Below are 22,688 nucleotides of genomic sequence, written 5' to 3' on the forward strand. Positions count from 1 at the left end.
GAGAATTTTTAAATCGCTACCACAATATTTTTCACTAAATGATCACCGAAAGCTAACGTTATTTGTATTGCTGCACTATGTGTACGACACACAAAAGCACTATGCGGTAAGCTTCTGTACAGGGACAATACACATCTAAGTGAATTTTATAAATAAACTAATCAATTACAATTTTTTGTAACGAATAAATACATAAAAGCGTATTTTCCGATAATATTAACAATGCCCATATAGAAAAAATGACAATAGCATAAATTTGATCACACGTGAGGATAATGTTACCTCTTTAATCTCTCTACCACAATATTTTTTTTTTGGTCCGTAGAATATTGTTATATCAAGGTTTCACTGTCTATTTAAACTAAAGAATAAAATATAATTGTGTGTGTGTGTGTGTGATAAATATTATCACATTTCGAGATATGATCATGTGATTTGTATATAATTTTACGCAATATAATAGAGCTCCCCTATGGGCCAGTTAAAAGAACGAATTGGTTAGGCGATATGGTTTTCTCATAGAAACTTGTGATTGCCATAGGCGTATTGCTATTTTCACGAGGGTGGCGGGTTACGTTCTTTTTTCCTGCAATAATTTTATATTAATTTTCCCTATAATCTCGGCTCTGGGGGGGGGGGGGGGTTAGAACCCTAAACCTTCTTTGCATACGCCAATGGTGATCGCGATCCATGGTCGGCAGGGCCGCAACTGGGGGGGGGGGGACAAGCAGGTATCTTGCCCAGGACTAGCAGAGTGCGCAAAATTCACCTTTCATAGCCTCTTCTTCAAAATTAGATGGGGGGGAATGTCAAAATATGTGCTTACCTCAGCTGATCAATCATTTAGTTGCGGCCCTGATGGCTAGTGTTCAATGTCAAAGTCTCTCGATTAACGATAATACCTCTATTATGGTATTTTTCTTCGTCCACAGAATATCGTTATATCGAGATTTCACTGCAATTTTATCATGCATAATATTAGCAATAACAGCTACAATACCCGGCGCTGCCCGTGTTTTCTTCATTTATTGGGAGGATTGGAAAAGTGACAAACCATTATAAAGGAATAAATATATAATACTGGCAGGATTAAAGAAGTGACAAGCCATTGTAAGGCACGTGTACAACGCATTACTAGGGAACCACGGTAATCAAAGTAAACATTTCGAAAGTGATTATTGAGGCCCAGAAACCATTGTTGCCGACGATTTTTCGTCCATTTCGGGTATCTGCCCTTCTCTGACGAACTTTTGAAGTAGCCTATCGTTCAATCCGGGCCCTGTTTGGTATATATCCAAATTTTGGCGACGATCGATTTAAAATTGTGGATTTGTATATAGAACATACACACAGACAGAAAATCAATTATATATATAGGTATATATGCACAGTATCAAATTTATCCTTAGTTTCTCTCAGATAAGATATCCACCGCATCTCTATAGTTTCGTTGTTCACCAAGCAAGCAAGTATACTCATACTACACCAAATGAAACTACTGTAGAATCTTTATACATGACGAACCAGTTTGAAACGTGTTTTACACAAAACAAAATTTCTATCCAAACGTTTAACTTCAATTTAGAACATCAAAGATTATTCCTATAACGCATGAGTTCTCAAACTGTGCGCCTCCAACCTTTGTCATGGTGTGAGGTTTTCGAAAATATTCTTTGTTAAACAGGTCTGGAGAGCCGGTGGAGCTCGTGGATAAGCATTGAATAGGGGAAAAGGGCGCCTCAGGTGGAAAAAGTTTGAGACGCCCTGCTCTAACGGGAAGTTATTCCATGCAATGATTTTTTTGATAAAACGAAGCGATTCCGTTATGCCAGGCGATTCACTACAGGCGTGCAAAAAGAATAAATAAATTTAGTGAATTAAAAAGTTAGAGTAATAATACTGAAAACTATTTTCATTGGCCTTGGTTGAAGCACCGGCCTGAAAAATTGTGTGTGTGAACTGAAATAATTCAAATATTTATGTTCACTTCATCTATTCAACTGAGCAACTTTACAATTCTGTTACAGTCGTTTATACGACGTTCAAGAGGCCGAGTCAAAACGTTTTATAAAACGTTTTATGTATAAGTCGAAGTGAATATAACAGCCTTTCCAAAAAATTACCCCCCCCCCCTCATACATATAAAATGTTATAAAATTTTATGTGTTTAATTGCATTCCAATTCTGTTCTAAAAAAATATTTCATACTTCAGAGGAAATTAAATCACTTTTCAAATCATTTAAAGAAATAAAATTTAGCACAACATCACCTTTGGGACACGACATTGAGTACAAAATTGCAACAAAGTCTTCTCGACTCCGAAAATTTCCCCATCTTGGACTTTTTGGCGGTAGATGATTTTCAATCAGGAGCTTGCTCTTTGGTTGTTTCTCTACTTTATAATCGTTTCAAAAAGTCGAAACGAACATATTCAACTGGTTTGCAACTTTTTCCGGGGGGGGGGGGCAAAATTCTTCCAGGGGGAAAACAAGGGTACTCAATGTATATATATATATACCATTTTTAGTGTATTTTCAAAAGCCAGGGCCCTAATGACCCTAAAGCCCCTAAATGACGGGCCTGTTTGCAAGATGAACTTTCGTTATCAATTTAAAATTCTTGTTGAATTCTTCCAAAATTTCCAGTTTTTTTAGAGAGAGCGTTTTTTTGTTTTTCCGACATTACGAACGACGAATTTGACACAGTTAGCAAGCAGTGCCGTCTGAACGCATGGACCCACCCGAGCACGGCCCGGGGGCCTCAAGAGAAGAGGGGGGGGGCCTCAGTAAAATGGGAAGTAATTGAAATTTTCGAGAATTCTCTAGGTTGGGCCTCTGAAAAATCGATTGGCCCGGAGGCCCATGATGCTCTTAAGACGGCCCTGTCAGCAAGCAAAGCACCACATCGAAAGAAAGTTCTACAGGAAATGATCGAAAGAACTTGCTGTGCATGTGTACCTATTTTCGGCAGACCTGTACCCCCCAAATGCTTACAGTAGACTTTCTCACCCTCTCTGGATAACGTTGAAAACATAGGGAGAGAAAAAATTCTGAAAGGTCATATGGCCGTCAAAACAATTGAAACCCATTTCTTCGGGACTCTCCACATCTGCGTATTCTCAGAAAGAGGCAATAAACAAATCATCTAAGTCCACTCTAAATGATCATCAGCCATCTCACTGGCAATTTTCGTATACGTCAGCAATCACCCTAAAATTTATGTCTTTTTCGGTGACAATATGCTAGAACTGTTGCAGCAACGCTTTTTCAATGCATACAAAAATTTTGTGCGCATTTGATGGATATAAATTACGTTTTTCTTTTTTCAAAAGTTTCCGAGTTTTAGTCGAAGTGAAAACGTCGAATAATTGAGGTTTTACGTTAAATAAATGAATGAAATATTTTAACATTAAAATGTATTGTTACCAATTGCTTCCCCAAGTTAAACGTCGTATAAACATGAAAGTTGTATAACTGAGTGACATATGAACGAGGTTACTCTGTAATTTGTAGATATGCCCTATTAAAAATAATCACCCCTTGATTTGTTCGGACTGGGAGAGGGAGGGGGTTACTAGAGGGGCCGTGAGCGAAATCACGTGATTCAGTACACACGTCATTACAGCTATTTCGTACAATACTTTTTGCGGGAAAACGCTTTAAACGAGAAATCTCGATGAGTATCAGTAATAAAAGTTGGCACCAGAGAGTCGCAGGACCCAAGAAGGAAAAAATAATGCGGGATCCACTGTATACAAAAGCTTGCAGCAAAGCTGTCTCAGTATCGTAACCCACCCACGAGAGTGGGGCCTGGACCATTCTTCTCATTTTTTGTCTTTTTTCCACAATATTAATTCACTGTAGAGGGGGTCCGCTGAAGAGCGCAGTCTACGGGCCCCTGTTCCAGGATGTTGGGGGGGAGGGGGGTTCATGTGCTTTATCGGCACCCAGAGGCAATTTCACTGTGGAATACGACGTCTGTTTACTCCAATTTCCATTCTATCGAGACATTATGGCCTTCTACGAACTGGAACAGCAGGGGTCGCGCGGTAGCCCTGTAGGTCCCTACACACGCTCGACGACTAGATAAGGATTATTCTAGTGGCCTCCCTTATTCTAGTGGCTATAGCCCTGAGGACACTTTTCTTCCTTCCTAGGAGAACGACTGCCATGAGAGCCGGGGGGGGGGCCTTGTACAATGTTCTTTTCTTCGTTTCCGGGGTTTTCTTTTCGTTTTTTTTGTTTACTTGTACATGTGTATAGTTAAAAAAAATTTCAATGAGATCTAAGGTACGTAGTTCAAGATATCCGTCCATACGAGTACAAATTGATGTGATTGATATTAAAGAGTCCTGTCTATTTTCCTATGGGGCATATATATATATCAAAGGGAAAAAAATCGAAAGATCTTTCCACGGGCCCCCCTGACTCCCGGGCCCCAGGGCTGGAGCCCTGTCAGCCCCCCCCCCCCCATGTGGGGGCGATGCCTCTACCAATAAATCATCACGTCCAAACCGACACTTCAAACTGTCCACTGCCTTCTGATAATTTTCCACGGTGGGTGGAAAACTTTCCGCCCCCCTCTCTCGCATGAGATCCTTCCACCGTTGATTGCAACAAGTACTGGAACTTGTCCGATTCAGCAATGTCCTTGTCCATGTGGATCTTTTCAAACTGGCTCCAGAACGGCAACCATTCTTTTACCTCACCATCAAATTTTCGCAACTCTAGCTTCGGTAACCTAAACTTTCGGTCCGAAACATTTTCACGAATTACCGAGGTGTCGGCACTGCTGTTTCCGTGATGAGGAGTATCGATTATTCTTTGAGCGCTTAAACGAATTCTTAAAGCTCTATCTCGTCCAATCGAGTATGAAATCCTCCACGATCTCATACTCGGCTTCATCCAGAAGTGCTAAAATAGCCGTGTGAGTGCCGTCCAACCGCTCTGGCTTAGAAATAAAAATGTTCAGTTCTGCCTCTACCGCCGCTGACTGCACATCACTGGTAGAAAGCAACACTTCCAACTTGTTATATGATTTAGTATAAGCAGTTCGTTGTGCCGCTCTTGTTTTCTTCAAAGTATCCATTTCGCGATGAGAAACACATTGGAAACAAATTACGGGAAATACTACACTATTAATCGAAACAGTCCCGCCGAGGGTACCAAAAAATGTTCAGTTCGAAACGTGCTGGCCGGGGAAATTAACTGCTACCAGCATCGCGGGTTCAATTATTAATTTGATGAGCTTTTATTTACATCTTTTCTTCTTCTTCTTCAATTATACAGGCCTTTATGCCTTCGGGCCATCCCCTGTTAGAGAAAGAACACTCCACAAGAGCATAGAATATGTTATAAAATTATACTAACGAAAGAGCTGTCATCAATCACAGAACACATAGGAATTCCAGCAATTTCCATTCTTCCCTCTTCTTCAGAAGGGTATGAAAAAAAAAAACACAAACCAGACGAAACAAGCGCAGATGGAGATGTTATATGAGATGGAGAAGAAGTCTTCAGGCTTAAGGGACGATGCTAAGTCGCTTTAAAATGATATGATGACATGGAGTCCCTGGATGAGTGTGTGGTAACAAAAATGAAACCAAACAACCAAGGCAGAAAAGGACAAAAACCAAACGAGAGAAAGAAAGAGGGGGGAAAAAAAAAACTCACGAAAAACGTTGACTAAGGGTAACAAACCTCTCAAAGCTACAGATAATGCTCTCAGGTCTGCCTGAACAGAATTCGGACCAACAACTAATTGGTGGAGAAAGAGAATTAAAAGTTGAGAACCGAGCCTGGGAGAACCTAATACAAGAAAACAAAAAATGAGAGGAAGTTTCAGGAATCTTGCATTGTAGACAGAGAGGGTTAGCCATTTTCCTAATACGATGGAGGTAATCATTCAAGGGAGCTCTATTGCAAATGAGTTTGTAAAACAAACATTCCAACCTTCTATTCGAAAATAAAGCGGAGAAGTTCTGGCAGCAGTTATAGAAGGAGCTAAACTCAGGAATAGATAAGAAAAGAGCATTACGGATATTTTCCTTGAAGTGGCGAGAGTAAAGAGAACGAATGTCCTCCACATAAAGGCTAGAAGGTAGAAGATCAACAGTGGAAGAAGCTACAGTTCGAACATGATTGTCTATTGTCTCATTAATGGCAATGCCCGAATGACTTGGGACCCAAATTAGTGATATGCTGTTAACCAAAGTACTAGTATGAACCAGTTGAGCATACAGGAGATGCGTCACCGTAGACGAATGAATAGAAAAATTGTCGAGAGCCATGATGACTGATTTGGAATCCGTAAATATGAATATTGGAGTATTAGAAGATTGAATGAAGGATCTGAGACCTAAAGTAATAGCAAGGGCCTCCGCAGTGAAAACTGAGGAGTCTTTATTAATGAACCAAGACTTGATAACTTTAGTAACCAAACAGAAAGCTCCACAAGCCACTTGGGATGATTTAGACGCATCTGTAGCAATTACATGAGCATTCAGCGGTAGAGACTCAATGTACTCTTGGAATATTGTTTGATAAGGGATGGTAGACTTAGTTTTTTGAAAATTAAGACCCTCCGATATGAAATAGATATTCGAGGGTATCCACGGCCAAAAGGAATAAATTGGACGCAACATGGATCTATGGGAAAACCTAATGGTATTATTGAACTGTGATATTTTTCTAGCCAACGATGGAGAGAGGCGACGAAAGCCCGAATCCATATGGTTAGAGTGACCCTGCGTGGGAGAGGCTGTGGCAGAAATACAAGATAACCCAATTCTGAAGAGAATAGAATCCTGAAAGGAGGGTAGGGCGAGAATGGTTCTGAGTTTATCTATGCGAGTTGAAGTAGGGAGGCCTAAGATAGATCTCATCGAGGAATTATAGATGGTGTTGATCTTGGTGAGAGAAGATTTGGCTGCATTAAACCAAGCTACCGCTCCGTAACCAATGGTACCTCCAATGATGCTCATTAGCACATGTTTGAGGAACTTGCAAGGAATATTTCTTGAGGAGTGAGAGATGGAGCGACAAATGTTTAAAGATAGAGTGCCCTTAGAACGCAGAGATGATAATTGTTTTTTCCAGGTGAGGGTACAATCCAGATAAACACCTAGAACTTTCAAGTACGGATCGAACGGAATGGATTCACCATTAATGCTGAAAGAAGGAAAGTATGGAGGTAGTTTCCGTGAGAAAATAGAAAATCGAGATTTGGATAGAGAAATGCACAAGCCACTATCTTCAGCCCATCTGAGAATGTTAGGCAAGGTGTTCATCAACCTGTACTCAGCATACTTCCCATCTAACGCATTCATCTGGAGAAAAATATCATCGGCATACATAAAGAAATTAATGTCAGAAGTAATATATGAGGTTATATCTAATGTGAACAGAGTGAAAAGTACGGGGGAGAGGGTAGATCCCTGTAAAAGACCACAGTTGGGAGCAAAAGCCCCAGATCTGGAACCCCTCCAATGAGTAATATGTTTACGGTTAGAGAGATAATTAAAGAGCCAAGTTAAAAAATTTCCATGGAAGCCCAAGCGAGCTAATTTGGAAATGAGCAAATCATGCTTCACAGAATCATAAGCAGCTCTCAAATCCAGAGCGATAATGTAGCTAGTGTAGCCCTTTTGGAGGGCATATGAAATGGAGAACACCATATCTTTAATGCAAACCTCGGCACCAGTTTTCGGTCGAAAACCATAAAAGTTTTTTGGAAAGAGCTCAAATCGTAATGCAATCCAAGTGATCCTAAAAAGAATGATTTTCTCAAAGATTTTACTAATAGTGTTTATAAGAGTCAGAGGACGAAAGTTCTTCGGATCAGTTGTTGGCTTACCTGACTTGGGAATAAAAATAATACGTCCTTCTTTAAAAGACGGCGGCACCAGCGATGAAGACCAAAGGGTATTAAAAGCATTCAGAAATTCAATCCCCTTATTTGGAAGGAGTTTATATACCTTCATTGGAACACCATCTGGACCAGGGGTCGTTGAACGACCAGAACAAGTGGCTCTACGAATTTCCGTGGCAGTGAACGGTGCATCCATGTAAGCCTGGAACTCACGAGGAGGACCATAAAAAGTTACGGTGTGAGACCGGCCAGGTGAAGAAAAGTGGTTAAATTTTAAAAATTGGATCTGTACGAGAGGATCGACATAACTATTATTAGCAATCTTGAAAATGTGCCGGGAATCATCCCAAGTTTTCGCCACGATATAACGGTGTCTACGCAAGACAGAAAAAAGAACTGAGGGCTGAATAAAAGGATGAAGTTCTTGAGCCAGAGTCTTCAATCGTAGAATGCGAAGGTGGCGACGAAAAACAGAAGCTAATCTTTTATATTTAATCCAGTTGTCCTGAGAGGGCACACGGCGAAATAAGCGGAAAGCCCGTTTTTTTTCGATAAGAGCAATACGCCCTTCTTTATCCAACTTAAGCCAAGGTTGTTTCTTCCGGTACACAGAGTACCTAGCTGAGTTAACAATGGAAACAACATGATTGTAAATATTGTCGAAATCGTTAGTAGCGGGGATGACCGAGAGACCTGCCATTACCGCTGACCATTTAATATAACGGAATTCCTGAGATATGAATTGTTTATTCAAAGAGACGGAAATCTTAATTGGCAAATGATCACTATTGAATAAGGATTCACAGGGAGACCAAATAATATATCTATAAAGACCTGGGCTACAGAAATATAAGACGATATAGGATTGTGAGTCCTTGCTATAAAAGGTGGGGCAAAAAGGAGGAACTAGACAAAGGTTATGATTAAGATACCAATTAAATAACATAGTACCTGCAGGAGATACAATATGTCCTCCCCAATTTGGATGATGACTGTTGGAATCTCCGATTATGATGAAATTCCCAGAGATGTATGAGAAAATATTGTCAATAGCAGCTATATTGAAAACACCTGGAGGACGATAAAAATTAACAACATACATAGAAAAATTGTTTAGAAAAACTTGAACAATCATAATTTCAAAAAAGGGGTCAGAAATTTTCTATATCAAAGATGAGGAAAGAGATGAATTCACCGCGGTCACTAAACCACCACCTGGGAGAAGTCGATCATTTCTAAAAATCTGAAAACCAGCAAGAAAAAAATGGTCCTTCGGTTCCAGAAAAGTCTCCTGTAAACATAACATATCATAGTTTAAACAAAAATTTCTGATAAAGGTTGATTTGGACTTGATGCCTCGGACATTCCATTGAAGAATTCTAAAATTCATATTATTCATAGTTTTTTTTTTTATTTTGGAAAGGATTAACTAGAAAAATATATTGAACTGAAGAGATGGAAAAAGCATCAAATTCACAGAAAAAAAAACACTTATTTTTTGAGAAAGAAAAAGGAAATATCAAGCGAGAAAAACACAATAGGAAAGGGAGGGGAAAAAAAACCAAACCAAACTCGATTTGATCACAAAAATAAGAATACTGAACTCTTGTCAGCTCTAAATGAGGTAAAGAAAAACCATTATCAAACTCGATAACAGAGAGAAAGGAAAAAAGATCAAGCGAGGAACAAACTTTAAGCGAGAGGGGGGAAAAAAGGGGGAGGGGAGACAAAAACGAAATTACGTGAAAACTAGGTTCCAACATTTGAGGCCGAGTCATTTTTCAGCCTCTTAGCTAATCGTCTTTGTTTAACCCTTTCTGCAGGAGAAGTATAGAAAATATTCGATTCAGGATCTTGAGAAAAGTCACTATCGTCATTATGCTCAGGGGGCAAAGGTTGATTGAAGATAGCAGTCGAAGGACCAGAAGTGTCCATATTCACATTCGAATTAAGTGGCGGTATTATATTCACCTTATGTACAGCTAGGTTAACCGAATTGACTATTTCGGGAATAAGCGCTCTGATAGAGTCATTCAGCGATTCCTGAAGACTTATTTTCAGATCTTTAAGCACAATTTCTTTGATGGCAGATACTTCCGCTTGGACCAGGGAACTGATCTCAGCCTTGAGAGCACTGAAGTCAGATGACATGGAAATGTTGGTCCGAGCAGCATATGAAGAGGAATTCATTTTACATCTTTCTCGAGCGATGTTTATTGGAACATGATGTTCGGCTTTATAGTGATATGCTTTTGACTCCAAGACATAAGCAGGGCACTGACGGTCAGAGGCAAGATGAGTGGAAGCCTTACAGTTAATGCAGGAGATAGGGTTTTGGCAGGTTTCGTGGTTATGATTTTGGCCGCATCGTTTGCAGATCTGAGATGATACTTTACAAAACTTTGAGCGGTGAAAGAAGCTCCAGCAGTGAAGGCATTGATTAGGACGCTCAATAAATTTACGTGGCCGAAATATCAAGAACCATAACTTTATTTCCGGCGGAATGTTCCTACCAAGAATCGTAACCAGAACAGTTTGTAAGGGAATTCTTTCTTTTATAAATCTTCGAATACCGATGACCCGTAACCCCTCCGATTGCAGTTCTTCCGCAATTTCCACTACTGCAATATCACACGGAATATTTAGCAGAAATTTGGAGGTAATCGAATCCTTCAAAAGGACCGATTTAACGGGAATGTTCAAAATCTTTTCTATTTTTTTTATCTCTTTCGCAGTGTGAATATTTTCCGTAGAGATTAACAGCTCACTTGAGCGTGTGAATCGAATCTCCGAGATGTGTTTAGGATCCGAGATTTTTGAGCAAATATCTTTTTTCAGGCTCAAAGGCCTGGATCTGGGAATAATTTCTGCACCCGAAAACTTGAAAGTTAGCAAAATACGAGGGGACTCACCAAAACCGTCCATGATGTCTTCATCAGTTAATGGCGCATTCCAATTATGAATTGTAGACGAGACTTTGTCTGCACTGCCCGCTGGCTGTGTATCTATTTGAACAGCCATAGCTGCACATTTGAAGGAGTCAAACTAGACCCCGGAAACGGGCAAAGCCCTAACCAAGAGCCTTGATCTTCACTTCAGGAGATTAAATAAAAATTACTACTTAAAATTCAACAAATAAAGAAAACTGTACTTAAAGAGGGAAACACTAGTAAAAAATTAAATAAAGGGTAAGGCACAAACGCAGAACGAGAGGGGCGTAACACCAACCACGCGCCCTACATCTTTTCAAAGGATAAGGATAAGGATGCCTTTGTAACGGCTAGCACCGCAACACCGGTGCCTCTTCCTAGGGGGGGGCGAAGTGCTTACGTTGCTTCTTGCGACAGAGTCTGGGTGACTCGCGGTTTCTCCGGTGCCTCTTCTGATCGTAGTTAATTTCTTTTGCTATGCCACTGCATCAGCAGTGCTTTCATTCACGATTTTTCCTTGTCAGATGGTCTTCTTACGTTTAGACCGAGTCTAAAAGCAACACGTTCATCTACATCTGGAGGCTCGTGTAGGTACATTTGCCACCGTGACAATTCAGGACAGTGTAATAGGATGTGTTCTATTGTTTCCTCGTTCATCCTGCAGAGAGGGCAGTGAACTTAGCAAGACGGTGGTTTGTCTCCAGTGAGCGAGTTCGAGCTTTGAAGAAGAGTGTTGATGGAAGAGATCCATCATACGCGCTCTCCCAGGAATAGGCTAACTTTCTGCAATAGTAGTTCAATGATGATTTCTTTAGTACTTCTTGCCTCCACAATTCGTGGGCCTTCTTGCGAATCGATGTTTTAATTGTTCGACCTGGTCGCTGGATGTTTTGTAGCACTAGCGTGTTAAGATACTTTTTACCGAGGAAGTTGGTCCTACGCCACCAGGATGTACTTTGGAGGCAATAGAAAGAGTAGATGAAGAGTTTTTTTCACCACTCTACGATCATCCAGTGACCAAAGTCGGGCGACGTATGATAGTTTTGATCTTGCTTCCCTTACTTCAAAGGTGGAGATACCAACTTCACCTTGAATTGCGCACGTTGCTGCGAGTGAGGTCGCTCCGAGGGCGAATCTACAAACCGAGGTCTGAGCAGCTTCCAGAGCCCTTCTGGTTGTTTGGTCCAAGACCAGAACTGCATCTGCACAAGAAAGAGATGGTACCGCCACGACCTTCCATAGAAGTCTGGCAACCTCATATCTGTTGTAGGAGTAGAGTGCTCTACTTTTGATGAGCCCCTGGAATTTTAAGGCTTTTGTGGTCAAATCCCGGTTGTGGGTCTTCCATATTCCCGGGCCAAGGAACACAACAAGACTGGACTGGACTTGCTAGCTTGACAAACTAACTGTTGCCACTCACATGAACAGAAAAATAATAATAATTATAAAAAATATCCGAAAAGCCTATACAAGACGTGACACCCTGTATTATTCGTAAGGTCTCATGTTCCTCAAATAGTGGCTATGCAAGAGGGCTGTCCAGATGGTCGTTTTGAATCGGTATTGATGTACATACTTCTGGAAAAGGGCTTGCTAGATATTGCTCTGCTATATTTTTTGGTGTGGAGCTGGACTGCACTGGAAGTTGCATCTGCGTTCATTTGGGCCGAAATACTGCCTTTTAGGGCATACATACACCGTAGTAGTTTGCGTGCAGAGCCTATTCCAGGAGCTGGATTTGGTTTGCATTACTTCTCATTTGAAAAGTGCTCAAGCCCTTCGAAAGGAGGCCATAGTGTCACGGATATCCTGTCCAGTCTTTTTCATACGGTTTAGTTTTCTCTCGATAGCCCGTACTTGCAATTTTTGTCGTTTGAGATCCTCCGTCCACCATTTGATACTGTTCCGGATAATTTTCCGCAAGACTTCGAGATTACTACTACTACTACTAAACCAAGACATGCACCTCATCCATATTCCTTTGCGGAACCTCTAACGAATCGGTACATACGGGAATGTGAGTGTACGTGTAGTGAAACCTGATGTGAAGTTTGTTTCTGTGTAATGCTTGGTATGTGTAGTGCTGCCATCTTCCACCAGTTTTTTCTAACTATGAGGTATGAGTGAAGTGTAATGATTGAATAATTAATCGTTGTAGGCCTGTTGCTCTCTGTGGCGAGACTTTTTAATGGGGAGATCGGCTCGCATTTGCGACTCGAAGTTCGGAACCACAGGAAACCAAGTTAAGCCGACCACCACTGCGGTGACGGTGTGGTTCGAACCCGGATCCTCGCGCTGCAAATCCGTCATTATGACCACTCCACCACCGCAGCGGCGACTTCGAGATTGCAAAACAAGAAGTGGTTCGACGGACAAACACAGATTTATTTACAGAACAGCAATTTACACGTATTTACAAGCTAATCATAGAGCTAACAACTTTATCTCAACGTTTAGACACAACTGACGAGTCTCTCTCTATTCGAGCCTTTTTGAGCCCACCATCTTGTGAGCGCCGCACTATTTATAACCCAGGAGAAACTTCGAGAAAAAGAACATTCCACAAAATTCTATTTTACAGTTTCCAAGTCGACGGCGCCACCGTACGGAGGGGTTGAACTAATGTCTGGAGGGGTGGGACTTTCTAGAATGTTCTCACCAATCGGACCTTTTTCCGTTTAACCGAAACCGGCATCAACTGATTTCAACATTTTGACAGCCATCGAACGAATCACGTCATCTATTGTCGATAGATCGTAACAATACCCTTTGTGTGTGAGTGGGTTGTTTTTACAATCTAAGATAGTCTGGCAGTTAATGTTTATTAATTCCATCAGTCTTGTAGCATGCTGCTGTAGCTGATTTTGATCGGTAATCTTCTGCTCCTGAAATCTTTATAGTACCGCATGCATACTCCATTGAAAACGACTTAATCTTCTTTGTGTGGTGTGAAAACTTCTATGGTGTGGTTGGTAGAGAGTAAAGCGAATCCTTTCTAATATTGAGACAGATCCCTTCTAATACTGAGACAGATACTTGTGCGTGCTTACTTAGACCTTTTTTTAAACAGCACAACTCAGGTCTATCGCCATGAGCAATTTACTACCTAGTGAGTTGTTGAACCAAATTTTGCACATATACCAAACAGGACCGGAATTGAACCGTAGGCTACTTTAAAAGTTCGCTAGAGCTTGGCAAATGTCCGAAATAGGCAAAAAAATCGTAGGGTGACAATGGTTCCTGGGCCGCCAACAGTCACTTTTGGAATGTCTACGCTCACTTATCCTATCCACTCGTTCATTTTTTGTTTCACGTGTTCTTCGGAGGCTTTAGCCAAGGAGTTTTCAACACATGGCCCACTGGCCACATGTGGCCGTCAAAGCTTTTTGCTGTGGTCCACCAAAGAAGAATCTTATAGTTACAGAATTTATGGAAATGCTTAGAAAAAAATTCTTGAAGGAGAGTATTCGAGAATATTCATCGAGGGAATTGAACCTGTGATAAGTTTTTATTTTTTATATTTATTATTAATGCGCTTGTTTGGTATTATTTCAAATCCGTAGACAAGATATCATTATGGAAGCAGCTATCGATGAAATCAAAAAAATTTGTTATATCTTTGAGGGGTATGCCAAATAAAAACTGTGAAATGTTCGCAAACTCTTTTACTGAATGCTAAAAAGTTATGATAAAATGATGACAAATATGTGAGATGAATTTTCTTATTGTCGTTATCATCATAATTTATAAGTTGAAAATACAGTAATTTCAATCATTGATTTTAATAAAGACTAAAAATTAAAGTTGGCTTCATTGAAAAAACCGGAACATTTTTACGAAAAAGTTGGCATAGCAAAAGTTGCTTGAAAATACGGGATCGTTCCGGGAAATACAGGACGGTCTCAAGTAAGTCGTCCTACTCATACCTCCCAGTTCCGCTGCAAAAATGTCCCAAACAGAATTCAAGTCCATCCATTTAAGACTACTTCACCAAACACCAACTCTGGCCATATCGCTGTATTGCAATTTACTGCCATTAGTGAGATGGGTTGGAAGTGAAGGTGCTGTCTATTGGTGGTCACCTCGAGTTCGTTAGGGAAAATATCTGATCTATATCCTCCTTTGGGTTCGAACCCGGGATTCTGACAACAACCTTCAGGATGGTAGACGAGCATTTTACCACCATGCCACGTGGGCACATCCATTTAAGACTGCCACATTCTAGGAGGGAAAGAGAAGATAAAAAAACAGCATCTAGTTGAGTGTGTGTAGGGGCCATAATAGGTCCGGATTAAGATGTTTGGAGGTCCTGAAGCACTTGAATGCTCTTTTGGTCTCCCCCCCCCCTCCCGCTAACGCTTTTATTTTCCTACTTGCAAAGGCTTTGATAATATCCAAAGATGATGTCTCTCGTCGCTATTAATATGAGGGTTTTGACAGATGGAAAAGATAAATCCAGGAAAGAAAATTCAAGTTCCCTTGAGGGGACCCACGTCCTCTCACTTGCCGGGTGAGCGTACTAGGCCGCAAAGCCAACGAATCCTCTTTGCTTAGAGCTTGTGTGTGCTGCATGGGGCTGTGCATAAACAGCCAGACCTAGCTCAGGCCAAAGCTCACAATTTCTAACACTGCCACCGGATCAAAATTTATCCGAAAATGATGTCACTCTCTGCTACCAAAGTTTTGACAGCAGTCCATGTTAGGTCTGGCCGTCCGTGTACGGTCGCGTTCAGTGCACAAGAGCTGCAAGGAAAGAGGATTCGGTGACTTAGTTTGATATTTCTATCAGTTCCAAAAATTGCATAAAATAAAATGGAACAACTCCTACCCACTGCGCTTGGAACCCACGCTGTTTAAGGAATGACAATGATTTTTTGACCAACTTTTTGATTGGAAATTCATTTGAAGATAATTAATACGAATAAGATTTTTGGCTATTTCCAAAAACATTAACTGGCAAAATTACTATGAATTAAATTCAATTAATTGGCCAAGAGAATCATAATCAATCATTTTCATAATTTTGTAAATTACAGTTATTACGATTGATATCACAACTGTATAATAACATATTTTCCAAAATTTTCCTATTGGTTTGGTTGTTGCCGAGGTGAAAAAAGCCCGAAATGAGCTGTAATTACAAAGTTGACTGCCAATTATAATTAAAATATCCGGAACATGTGCACTCGATGGCGTGCGGGAAATTAGAAAAATTCATGAACTTGAATGAATAATTACTTTATTAATTATGATTTAATTATCACCAGAATCGTTGTGATTAATAAATGACAAGCTTTCAAATTTATGAAAATTATAGAAATCGCATTATCACTAATTTTCCCAAATTTGAATGACTAATTAGTTAATTAATTATGATCCTTATTAGCATAAGGATCATTGTGATTGATAAATGAAAAGCTTTCAAATTTACGCAAATTAGTAAATTCGTAAATTTTTAGTAATTTTCACTAATTCGAGTGACTAATTAGTTAATTATGATCTTAATTAGCATCAGGATCGTTGTGATTGATAAATGAAAAGCTTTCAAATTTATGAAAATTTGTAAACTCGCAATTTTAGTAATTTTCACGAATTTGAATTACTAATTAGTTAATTAATTATATCTTAATTAGTATCAAGATCGTTGGGATTAATAAATGACAAGTTTTCAAATTTTTTAAAATTAGGAAATTCGCAGTTTTTTAGTAATTTTCACGAATTTGAATGACTAATTAGTTAATTAGTTATCTTAATTAGCATGAGGATCGTTGTGATTAATAAATGACAAGCTTTCAAATTTATGAAAATTAGAAAATTCGCATTTTTACTGATTTTCATGAAAGTTACTAAATGTCAGCTTTTACCAAAGGCCTTGGTTAAAGCCCGAAATGTATACGTTTCCAAGCGTATTTCGGGCTTTTACCAACTCGACTCTTACCGTAACATATACACTCCCGAAACTTTGGCGGGGCGGTTAGTATTTCGGTTCTTGAGTCCGGTTGACCTCGGCTCGTCCGAGCGAAGTTTCCCCCTTTCCCGTTATTTTTTTTTTTAAAGTGGAAGTTTTTCCGTTGCCCGAGTCTCTCATAATGGCTGATCCTGGAGGAATGGTCAGGAAGTGAGTCACCATGGCCAGAACGAAAAAGGGAATTCGCGTCGAGCCTGCGGTGGTCAAAACGAGTCACCTCAGCGAAAAATGTTCCTGGGAAAAACTTTATCCTGTTTCGTTTCCGGTCGTCTGCTGCATGGAGTCATAATGGACAGTTGGAATTATAAAGAGAACTGAACGTGTTTCGAGCGAGGTAATTCTCTACAGCCGAGGACTGAACCCCTGAGGACTCGGATTTCGATCCCTCGGATCAAGAGTTGGCATGTGAGTAAATTTAATTTTCCTAGTTCCTCGAGGAACTAGGAAAATAAAATTTACTGAGATCTGATATTTTAATTATAATTAAATAATTTACTGATTTATTTAATAATTTACTGATTTATTTAATAATTTACTGATTTATTTAATAATTTACTGATTTATTTAATAATTTACTGATTTATTTAATACTTTACTGATAATTTACTAATTAGACCTCATTTTAGGAAGATAATGGCGTGTCTGAGTTTTAAAATTCGGTAGTATCCAATATTTCTGTCCGCTCTAACTCCTCATTGAGAAAATTTTCTGTCTCGTTTAAGATAAGAAATTCTTAGGAAGCAAAATCATTCCTGAAACATTTGGTGGGAGATGTACTGTTCAGGTTGTAGTGAATTGTCTTTATATCTGTTTAAAAGAAAATTTGTTGAATACTTAAGTTGGAAAGGTAAAATTCTATGTGAAGAGACTTTTTTTCCTTTGTGTTTCAAAAATTTATTCTGTGTGATGTTCTTGAAATTGAAAGTTCCTCTATATGAAAAAGTAATTAAATTTGTGTTTCTTTATTTAACCTAGCTGTGTGTGACAAGAATTTAATTTTCGTTCTGGTGAATTATTTCTTTTGTTGTTTCATGTAAGATTGTGAAATGTGTTAACAAAAGCACTCCTCGTAATAAAGAGTTATTGTCAGGATATAACCGCGCTTTGTATACACTGGGTCTAGGTCAATTCGTCGCGCTCAACTTGTCGCGCGACAATTCGTCGCAGCGTCAATTCATCGTGCTACAAACTCGTCGCGGTACAAATTTGTCGCAGAGTCAGTTCGTCGCGGTACAAATTTGTCGCAGAATCAGTTCGTCGCGGTACGAATTTGTCGCAGAATCAGTTCGTCGCGGTACAAATTTGTCGCAGAGTCAGTACGCCGATCAAATAAATTTTCAAAATTCAGTTTTCATGGTATTCATGCCACACTTCCCGCTTTCTGGCGGGATCTCCATTTCTCGCAGCGAGGGGAGTTGGGGGAACACACCAAGATGATAAATTGCGATAAAATAAATTTTCAAAATTAAATTTTCACCGTATAAGCCGCACTCCCGCTTTCTGGCGGGATCTCCATTTCTCGCAGCGAGGGGAGTTGGGGGAACACACCAAGATGATAAATTGCGATAAAATAAATTTTCAAAATTAAATTTTCACCGTATAAGCCGCACTCCCGCTTTCTGGCGGGATCTCCATTTCTCGCAGCGAGGGGTGTTGCGGGAACACACCAAGATGATAAATTAGGATCAATGCCCATCCCAAAGCACAATTTGCCTAAGGGGTCATTCAAGTATTACGCCAGGATCGGGGAGGGAGTTTTGGATTTGTTGACTTTTGATGGCGGGGGTGGGGTTTGAAGGTCGCTTACGTCATCAACCACCCCTTTTTGAAGATATGAAATATTCTAAGCTGCTGGTGAAATTTTGCTGACAGGGGAGGGGATGGGGTCAGTGTTTTGCTGATTTTTGCTGACAAGGGGGGGAGGTCAAAAATGGCTGAAAATCTGCTTACGTAATACTTGAATGGCCCTAATTCACTATTGAATATGTATCTGCCATGTAGAGAATACATCTTTGAGGAATTTTTTACCGACAATATATCTAAGGCCAGCATTACACTATGAAAGTGTTCTAAAAGTCCTTTTATAAAACTTGAAAAATTCAACCAATAAGATTATCGGTTGCATTTGCTCGAATGTAACCTATGAATTTTATTGGTTGGATTTTTTGAGTTTTTAACTTGAGCAACTTATCCGGTGCAAATTAAATTTTGAAAATGTATGTGATCGCAATTTATCATCTCGGTGTGCGCCCCAACTCCCCTCGCTACGAGTAATGGAAATCTCGAGAGAAAGCGACAAGTGTGGCTTATCCGGTGAAAATGAAATATTAATTAAATTAAATTATTAATTATTTCAGGTTCTTGTGGAGATACTGTAGTGGTTAATGTTGGTGGGAGTCTCGATTCCACATGGGACAGATACAAGTTTACACTTAAAGAGAGCCTCCGCTGTACTGTAATTTGGGGAATATCATAAACACCGACATTTTTTTACAGAATTTTAAAATTTTATCATAGAAAAAATGATTTTTTTAACATTTACAATAATTGAATAATAAAATATTAATATCAATTGCAATTTTAATTTCGATGATTTTTTTCGAAATGACAAAAAAAAAAAAAAAATTTAGTAAACTGTGCATTTCTTGATGGAAAAAAACTTTTCTTCATGTTTATTTTTTCCCGTATGAGACAAAAAACCTACATACAGATCGCGTGACGAGTTGACTCTGCGATAAATTGACGTCCCGACGAATTGGTTACACGACAAATTGGCACTGCGACGAATTTGTACCGCGACGAATTGGCACTGCGACGAATTGGCTCTGCGACGAATTTGTACCGCGACGAATTGATGCGCGACGAGTTGAGCGCGACAAATTGACCGGCTACGGTATACACTATACAAAGGGTTCCCAACCCTTTCCATCTCGCGTACCCCAGCTGGCTCGGTTCCTTTCTGCGTACCCCCCCCCCCCCTCCCAATCTGTTTCCCCCATTGCAGAGTTCGAAACCATTTTGGAAAAAATTAAAGAGGATATTTTCCCCCTCGTATTCAGAAAATCTGAGAGGGTTGAAAGAGCTCCCTTTTTTCCTTCCAGACCACTATACTAAACACCCTCCAAGATACCTTCTTCCCCCCCCCCCCCTTCTTAGGGATGTCGACTGAACTATGTCTTTTTTCCAACACCTTTAGTAAGCTAATCTGAAACGAGTGCTGCTTGCTTCGCTGGACACCTACTCACCCTCCCACCACTACATGTGACAATACTATTGGGGAAGGTGGCGAATGACACTATAAATACGAAGGTTAGATAATCACATACTTTTTACTTCAACAGCCGTCTTTGTGGAGAAACAAATAAAAATAAATAAATTTAATAAACACATATTATTTACGATAGAAATGACATATGGCACTTCCATACGTTTACGAAACGTGAATTAAAAAAAAAAAAATTCTCAAAATTTGCCGCCCTGGGCTATAGCCCGCTTAGTCCCCCTGTAAATACACTACTTCACGTCGATGCTCTCAGTCGTTCACCTGCGGAAGAATGAGATAATACATCGTATGACGGGATTCGTTCTAACAGTCCAAGCGAATTTAAGGTAAATCCCAAGGCATTTGTGGTGAAAACTAGTTAAAGTAAGGTTAAATTAAATTGGCATGTCGATGTCACCAAAGTGAAGAATACTTGAAAAGGGGAAAGAGGTGAAAATGGCAAGGAAAGACAAGAAAAAAAAAATACCAACAAAAACTTAAGGCCGGAAAATCGGTAGGGTTAACAAAACTTATAAAAGTCACATTTATTATAGCAAAGCGCAATGGAGATTCTCACAAAGAAAAGTGCTTACATATGATAATAAATTATCAAATTATTATATGGTCATGTCAGAATTTACTGATGGCGGAATTAAAATTTTGACAAAAAAAAAATTGAAATTGTCTCTGCATTAAGTTACTGGTAAAAAAAATGTGCGCACAAAAAAAAAAAAAAAATTTCGATGAGGTACCTCATAAATTTTGTGTTTCCGTGAATGTCTTACTACTGCTACATGGTGAGGAGGCGATCCTGGTGATCAGTCCGTACGTCGTGTTATGATGCTCTCAAACAAAGTTCATGCTCGGAGGAATGTCCTATTCGGATGAGCGTTGGTGCAGATGAGGATCCACCATGTAGATGGATTTCAGGAGTGTAATCACTACCGATCGTCGTTGCATGATACTTCGGATTATTCTATGTCCGATTCACGTCGATGTGGGTTTGTACAGTCGGATCACATTTATTAACTATATTTTAAGTTGTATAATGGCAAAATTTAGCAAGGAGGTCCCACAAGGAGAACCTCTCTTCGTAAAAACTACATGTTGACTCAGTGATGGTAACCTCTTCCAGCGAAATTTCCCTCGAAAAATTCCCTTTTGACGAAATTTTTCCCACGCATTGAGAAAAATGTGCTGCCATCTAGCGGGGAAAATACATAATCAAGTATTTTACAATAGAAAAGTATTGCACTGCATGTTTCTTTATTTTTTGCAAAAATTCTTTTGTTTGATGAACTCTCAAAATTTCCCACAAGTGCTAAGAAATTTCCCACTTTGGCAAATTTTGGCCAATTTTTCCCACGAATATGGGAAATTTCCCACGAGTTACCATCACTGTGTGACTCTCTTGACGCTAGGAACCCCGTTTTTCTCGACGTTTTCACACCTTGGCGATGGCGAGCTCGCCAAGTGTACATGAGTGAGCTCGCCGCTGGTGTACGTGACTGTCCTTTTGTACTGTAGCGGTCACTGTAACCGGTGCTTTCTGGTTCTTACCGTGCCTGTACAAAGGACCTGGCGTTGAATGAACGACGATAGTGCGCCCTCAGTTGGTAGAAGGTTGGTAACCCCTATATGCTGCGGCGACATACCGTCTCATCGATTGTTGATAGTTTGAGAGCGATGTATTCAGTAGAATGACGTTTTGCCAACAAAAGGTACCGCTTGTTCTCTTGTAGCGACCACACACATATTTTTGGGGAGAGGTGTATGAGTCAATTTTGCGATCGGGATCGAGTACGAAAAAAAAATTAAAAAATACAAATTAATGCCTGTTATGGCATGACAGCATTTTACATTTCCACCGAAAGAGAGTTTCTCTTATTCAGTCTCAAGACAAAGAATTGCAGAAAATTATTTCCGTTCTCAAGAATCCAGTATGTAAACGTACTCATCATGATAAATATACGATTGATAATTATGAGTTGAGTGAAGGTATACTATATCGCATTTTGTGATGCCACGAACCATGAGAAAATAACTTGCTGTGAAATATCATGACTTTTCAGGTTATTATGGTGCCGAAAAAGTAGTACAGATGATCAGAAAACATTTTTGGTTTCCGAAAATGGTAAGCTGCTCAAACAACGTGTGAGACACATTATTCATTATTCACATGGATTTCCTAGGGCCATTGATATCCAGTTCTCATCACTTCTGCCACGCGAAGGCCTGAGTAGCAACCTTCCACGGATTTTCCTTCATCTGTGGTGATCCCAATGCATTTTGATCATTGAATTCCTTTTTCAATGAAATAATGATCAATTGCTTCAAATAAGTCTTTAACAGTCGCCCTCCCCCCCTTGGGTGACAAATGAAAGAAAATTTGAAGAAAATCTTAAATACTTAGCTTTTATAAGTAGAAAAGAATGTTGCACAAAATGTCGGTACTTTTGTTGACTTGGATAGAAAAAAATCACAGCCTTTGACGTGACTTATGACTGTGCTCTCAACATCGTCTGACATGTTCTGTATCCTTTGAGACACCGTGTTATTTGACAGATGTATAAAACTCAATATATGAGCACTCTCCTGCTGCGCATACCTCTGACAGCATCTTTGATGCACGGTGAAATTAAATTTTCACCAATGGTG

The sequence above is a fragment of the Pholcus phalangioides genome, unplaced genomic scaffold (assembly GCF_987345545.1).
Source record: "Pholcus phalangioides strain wild (caught in Gottingen) unplaced genomic scaffold, Ppha-v1.0 ptg000004l_1, whole genome shotgun sequence".
Lineage (NCBI taxonomy): Eukaryota > Metazoa > Arthropoda > Arachnida > Araneae > Pholcidae > Pholcus > Pholcus phalangioides.